Here is a 6,476-nt window from a genome sequence, read left to right as displayed (position 1 = left end):
TAGAGAGCTTAAGGAAGGTTGTGAAGTGTTTCTTTCTTGTGTAAAATTGTGTGAGAGAGAGCTTTTGTATTGGGAGATCTACCTCCAAGGGTGAATGCTTAAGAGGCTTGCTGGCTGGACCCTCTTGAGAAGGATTTGACGTCAGAACTATGGTTGTATTCTTCTTTGTTTATTAATAATAGACAACTATCATTATGGTTCCACTCTTATTGTCTTTATGATGGTATTTGAGTTATATCCTTTCTGACTGATATATAGTTACATCTACTGGATTTTATGCTTGGGTTTGTATCGTTCTTTGCATGTGCAGGTGTCCGTGCACGAGGATCGTGAGGATTGTGACCAGCCGGGGCAAAGGAACGGGAGCATCAACTCTTCTAGAAGTACTAGCGTTGGAATCCAGGTAGGCCTTCATCATTGGTCTTTTATTTGTAAGTAGGAACCTGCGTGTTAGCGTTGTTTGATTGTTGCTAGACCTTGTTCAGACTAGTAGGGATCGCCTCTGTCCGCAGAGGGGATTTACCTCCACAACACTCTTTTTGCATTTCATTTTTAGGTGTCTCGCTCGATTCACTCCATTGCATTCCACTAGGGGCATGCCATTATCTGGCGGAAGGGCCTTGTTACTCATTACCCCTCATGCTTTGTACCTGCTGGCTCAGGTCTATTCATCGAAGTTCATTAAATCAATTTTAAGTCATTTACAGTCCTGTTCTAATCTCTTGGTCAACAAAGAGTTATTTAAGGTTTTTAGGTCTTTTTAGGTCTAGGGTTTAGTTGATTTAGTCCTCAAAGTGTCCAATAAAGCCAACAGGCCAGAGGGAGGATCAAAATAAGTTTTTATTTCAAATTTTTATCATCAATAATGCTCAAGGATGTTTCTTCTTCAAAACTCTGTTTTGAAGAAGAAATCATCAAATTAATTGTTTGTAATAAGTATGTATTTTTAAAGTCCTCCGTCATGAAGTACTTCAAATGCAGCCCCTGGTCTTTCTTTGTCAAGACATGCCGCCATCCCTGCAAAACAAATAAACCAAAAAGCCATCGTTTTAGCCAAAAAATAAAAGGGAAGAAATGCCAATTCTACAACATTACAAAAATGGGTCTTTACAAAGCAAAGGTCAAATATATGACTTTATATAAATATTTCTATGTTTGTCAATGCCATTTGCACTCAAGAGGTCGATTGAAATTGAAATTTTGTGGAGAGAGGGAAAAACTTGTGAATCTTCAAGCTAAGATTGCATTTGGAGTGTGCACGGTCCATTGGGAGAAGGCGCGACGCATTGGGAGGTCGCGGCGCACAGGGCCTCCTGCCACTGTGTATTTTCCAACGAGCGCGGCGCATACAGTGAGCGCAACACGTTGGGCTCGCGCGTGGTGCATAGGGCCGACAATGAAAATTTTTATCGTTGCTCTGCAAAAATTCAAATCACTCAGCTCTTCTCTAGATTACATGTTCCTGGTTTGCAAAAAGATAGAAGTAAGCGTAAATCTGTGGAGCACAATGGCATTTTGGAACCTGATTCATCTTTGGATGCCATGCAGTCAGTTGTATCATTTCAACAAACAAACCCTTTAAGTGTTGCTGCATCACTATCCGTTCAAAATTTCAAACAAACGAGCGAGGCAGATTTGGAGGATGATAGCACTGAAGGCACAACTCGAAGAAACAGAGTTAGCTGCCCGTAGCCTGCAAAGATGCTTATAACAGTGAAGAGTTCACAAATGGTGCATCCCGCCGCACCGACTCCACAGAGGGATCTTTGGAACTCAAATGTAGACCTGGTGGTTCTGAGAATACATACTGCCTGCGTGTATTTCTATAGGCCCACTGGCAGCCATGATTTCCTTTACAATGAACATTCTCAGGGATGCGCTTAGTAAACTGCTTGCGCCATTTTATCCCATGGTAGGGAGACTAAAAGAGACCCAGATGGGCGTATAGAAATAAACTGTAATGGTGAGGGCGTCCTGCTTGTTGAAGCTATAACAGATTCTGTCATTGATGATTTCGGGGATTTTGCACCCATCAATGGAGCTCAAACAACTCATTCCTAAAGTCAATTACTCAAAATACATTTCTTCCTATCCTCTGCTCATAACCTTTTTCAAATGTGGAGGGTTGTCATTAGGTGTGGGGATGTAGCACCATGTGGCTGATGGTTATGCGGGTACACACTTCATCAATAACTGGTTTGATGAAGCCTGTGGGTTAGACGTTACTCTGCCATACTCTTTTACGAGCCAGAAATCCTTCAACCCTAAAGTCTCAGCATATAGAGTACCAACAACCTCCACCATTGAAAGACACGAGTGGAATAATGAATGGTGAAACCATCAGCCATATCAATTGCTTTTTTTTTTAAGCTCACAAAATAAAAATTGGAGATCCTCAAGGGCAAAGCCAGAGAGAATGGAAATAATATAGCATACAACGGCTATGAAATGCTCTCAGGACACGTTTGGAGATATGCCTGTAAAACTAGAAATCTGGATGCTAATTATAAAAAATTGGTTTTTATTCAAACGGGGAAGGTGAAAAGTCAAAGATCGGAGCTTAAAATAAAGCGTAGATATCTACCATGGCAGAGAAATAGGATTTGATTACCTATTTTTGGACTTCCGTTATGATTCAAAGGGTCTACAGCTACAATTTTCACCTTTTCATTGGTCATCAGAAATTTTCAAGTGGAATAATGTAACGTTGTTCTGTCTTTAGAACATATGAATGACTCTTTTTCTATTTTCATGATTTTAGTTGAAACAACTCCCTATTTGTGTCGATCTGTTTTCCCACCTCTAAGCTTGTTTAACATATGGAAAATCATTTTGTAAGGGTTTGAGTTTTGGGAAAGGCGTGGAAGAAAAACTCAGCGTTTCGTTGTACAGTTTGGCCAGGAAATTAATAAAATGATGCAACTCTGATTCATGAGATTCCTGTGGCATGAGTTTAGCATGTGTTTCTTCTTTCTGTTTCATATGTATCCTGTTATGTTTTACAGCTCATTCATAATCATTTCTAGTTGAATGCTCTTAAGTAAGAAAGGTAAAATCTAGTTTATGCTTTGCCCTATAAAGCATTCATACTTTGTGTGCCTTCTTCTGTTTGAAAAGGATTCATGTGTATGCCCTTTTCATATTCTCAACAATCTTTCCACTCCATATTATTTCAGTTTGATTGCTAAACCTCCTGCCTATCTTTCCTCATGAAATACTCTGTGTCTTTGATTTAATTTCCCAGCTCATGATGTCCTTTGTCCCATACAGCCCAGAAAATCCAGTCATTCAATAAATTACCTCTTTCATATCTATTTACTAGCCTAAAATCAGTTCCCATTTGAAGTCATCTCAAGCCCCATTGAAACACTTTTCGCTGAGATTGACCCGGAGAGAGCCCTCTCCTGTCATCGTAGGGCTAGCTACGAGGCTGAGCGTGGTTTGATGTGGACCTAGAACCTTGTCTTTTCAGCCTAAGGCAAATCTAGGCTCTAATAGGTGGGACCCTAACATGCCCTCCCCCTTAAGAATAGCCTTGTCCTCGAGGCTGAAGCTGCGGAAACTGCTGAATAATAGTGGCTTGTTCCTAGGTTGCATCTTTCGAAGAGGTGTCTTTCCACTTGACGAGGACTTCCCTGATCATGCGGCCATGCAGGTGTCGTTCTCGTGTGTTTAGGACCTGTTCAGGTTGGAGCCAAATTGACCCTTCTTCATCCAATTCAAGTAGACTGGTTTGAATTCTGCAATTGTTACCAATCACTTTCTTGAGGCATGAGACATGGAAAACTGGATGGATTTTTGCAGTGGGTGGCAAAGCTAGCTTGTAGGCCACTTCTCCAATGCGCTGAAGTACTTGATATGGTTCGTAGAATTTTGGAGATAGTTTATGACAACCCTTGTCTTTGAGTGAAGTTTGCTTATATGGTTGTAGCCTCAAAAATACCTGATCCCCTTCCTGAAATCGACGCTCTGAGCGATGCTGATCTACCTGTTGCTTCATGCAGTTTTGAGCTTGATGAATATTCTCTCTAAGATGGGCGAGCATGGTTGTGCAATTTTGTAGGAGTTGATCCACTGCTTGTACCTTTGAGCACCCCTTGATATAAGAAGTAGGGGAAGGAGGGAGTTGACCATAAACTGCTTCATAGGGAGTCACTTTGGTGGTGGCATGATAGTTCATGTTATACCACCATTCAGCTAGAGGCAACCATTGTACCCATAGATGTTGCTTTTCTGAAGTGAAACACCTAAGGTAGGTTTTCAGACATTTGTTGATGGCTTCCGTTTGACCATCCGTTTGTGGATGACAGGAAGTACTGAGTTTTAGTTGGGTGCCTTGTAGCCTAAAGAGTTCCTGCCAAAAATTACTGGTGAATATCGGGTCACGATCAGACATAATAGAAGTGGGCATGCCATGCAATTTGAAGATCTAATCCTTGAAAGATTGAGCGACCAAAGTCAATGTAAACGGGTGGGGTAGTGTTATAGACATTTTTGTGCCTTACAGCTCTAAGAATGAAATGTCCATAAACCAAGGGCTCCTAAGTCCCTAAAAGTGTTGTTCTAACTCCTAAAGGAACAAGGTCAACAAATTACAACTTCTCCCAGAAGTTCTCCACCAGAAACTGCTCAGAATCAGTCAAATCAGGATCATTTCAGCTGCTCCACTAGCCAAGTGCGTTGCATAGCACCCAAGTCCACTAGCTAGGTGCATTGCAACGCACCTAAATGCACTACCAGGGTGCGTTGAGCAGGAAATGACAAGTGGCAGAGTCATTCCACGAGGTGGAGAGACAATGGAAGCTTCCATAATCTTCTCCAATGACACTTGCCTCATTGAATTCGACCAAGGATGAGTAAGAGGCTCTCAGTCTCCAAGTGGAAGCAAGAACTGACAGAGAGAAGACACTAGCCAAATCATAAGCTGACTCATACTCCTTGCATACATCTATATATGGATCCCTCATCCCAGAGATCCAGAGGCTGGAATTTTGTACATTGCAAAGAATTGTTGTTGGTTTTGAGATAGATATCAGAGTATTGGGTGATTTATGCTTTGTTGGAGGTGAAGAGGGGCTTCTTTGCTGGGAGGTTGATGCTAGATCAGGAATCATCGGTTGTAACTCCTCCTGGATCTTCTTGTTTTATCAATAAAACTATTTGAGTTTCTCCTACATGCTTGTGTATCATTGATGATTGTTACATTTGTATGTTTAGCTTAAATCTGATCCTAAGCTATTTATGAATATAAATCCATGTCTTTGTGTAGTTTTCTTCTTCTGTGATCTTACAGGAACTTGGTGAAGCTGGGCAAGTAAGGAAGCAGGTAGCTGGAAGCTATCAAAGAGGAGAGAGATTGGATCAAAGGACTAGCGCAAGACATAGGTTGGTTCATCCTATTTCTCTTTGTTTATAGTTCATAAAGAAGAATACAAAAGTAGTTTTCTCTGTTTGTTTCTAAGGTCACTGTCACACCTTAGAGGGATAGGGTCATTTTGAATAGACACTTTTCCCGTTAACAAAATGGCGACTCCACTGGGGATGATTGTCTAGTTAGTTTGTTTGTGTTTCTCTTGTTGTTCGTTTCATAAACTTAGAAGTAGCAAATCAAACTGCATTTGCCATTAACAAATGCAAAGTAGACATCTGCTGCTTCAATCCATTCACTGGATCTGTTTATGATTTGAACAATTGATTCACAAATGATCTGATTTCCCTTTGTGATAGCTCTTAGACCTTCTTTAAATCTACCCTTTGATTGTGCATTACTGATTGCTTTTACTCGGCCAAAAACCTAGATTAAACTGCAAACCGTGACTCAGAACCCGGACAGAATTCTCGTTTCTACCCCAGCGCAGGTACTATGAAGAGTTCCTGCATTTTAGCGCAGTTCCCGAGAGGGCAACCTGCGTTGCAATCCAGTTTCTCTGTGTAACAGGTGCGCTGATCAACCTAGCCTTGTGCAGCTGAGGTTCTGTGCTTCATTCTTTCCAGTTTTGTCTCTGATTTTTGCAGCCTGTGATCAGTGTATGTGTCTGTTTAAAAACCCCTTTTCTTTGTCGTAATTCTGCCTCCTTTGTACAAAAAGACTGTAGATGTTTTTGTGTGTTTGTTACGTCATTTACAGTTTTCCATTGCAAAAGTAGAATAGTCATACTGTCGTCCTTTGATTCAGATCTGTCGCAAGTGTCGATTTTGATCATAGGAGAAAGTTTATTTGCTGTTGATAGTCGATTATGCTTTTACTTTTGCCTTTGGCTTGAATTCGTGACTTTCTAGTGTCGAAACGAGTATTTATTTCAAAATCATAAAGTGTCGTAATCATCTCTACATTTTGATTTCGAAAAGAAGATTGTTTGTGTTTTTCACTTGAAAGCGAATTCAGATTTGTACAACAACTTTCTTTTTAGGCATCAATATTAAGAAAGTGAAAAACAAAACACATGCATGTGCATTTGCATATTGGCAGTCTGTTT

General features: G+C 40.6%; 1 pseudogene; it reads left to right on the top strand.

Moving 5' to 3' along the window:
• The first annotated feature begins 1,701 nt into the window (after window positions 1-1,701).
• LOC149255809 (shikimate O-hydroxycinnamoyltransferase pseudogene) lies at window positions 1,702-2,607 on the top strand (annotated as a pseudogene).
• Window positions 2,608-6,476: the final 3,869 nt, after the last annotated feature.

Source organism: Pinus tabuliformis, chromosome 7 (genome assembly GCF_031772625.1).
Source record: "Pinus tabuliformis cultivar Carrire ecotype Pingquan chromosome 7, CPIR1, whole genome shotgun sequence".
Lineage (NCBI taxonomy): Eukaryota > Viridiplantae > Streptophyta > Pinopsida > Pinales > Pinaceae > Pinus > Pinus tabuliformis.
Note: the sequence above shows the minus strand (reverse complement) of the source record. Positions and strands in the feature narration are given on the sequence as shown.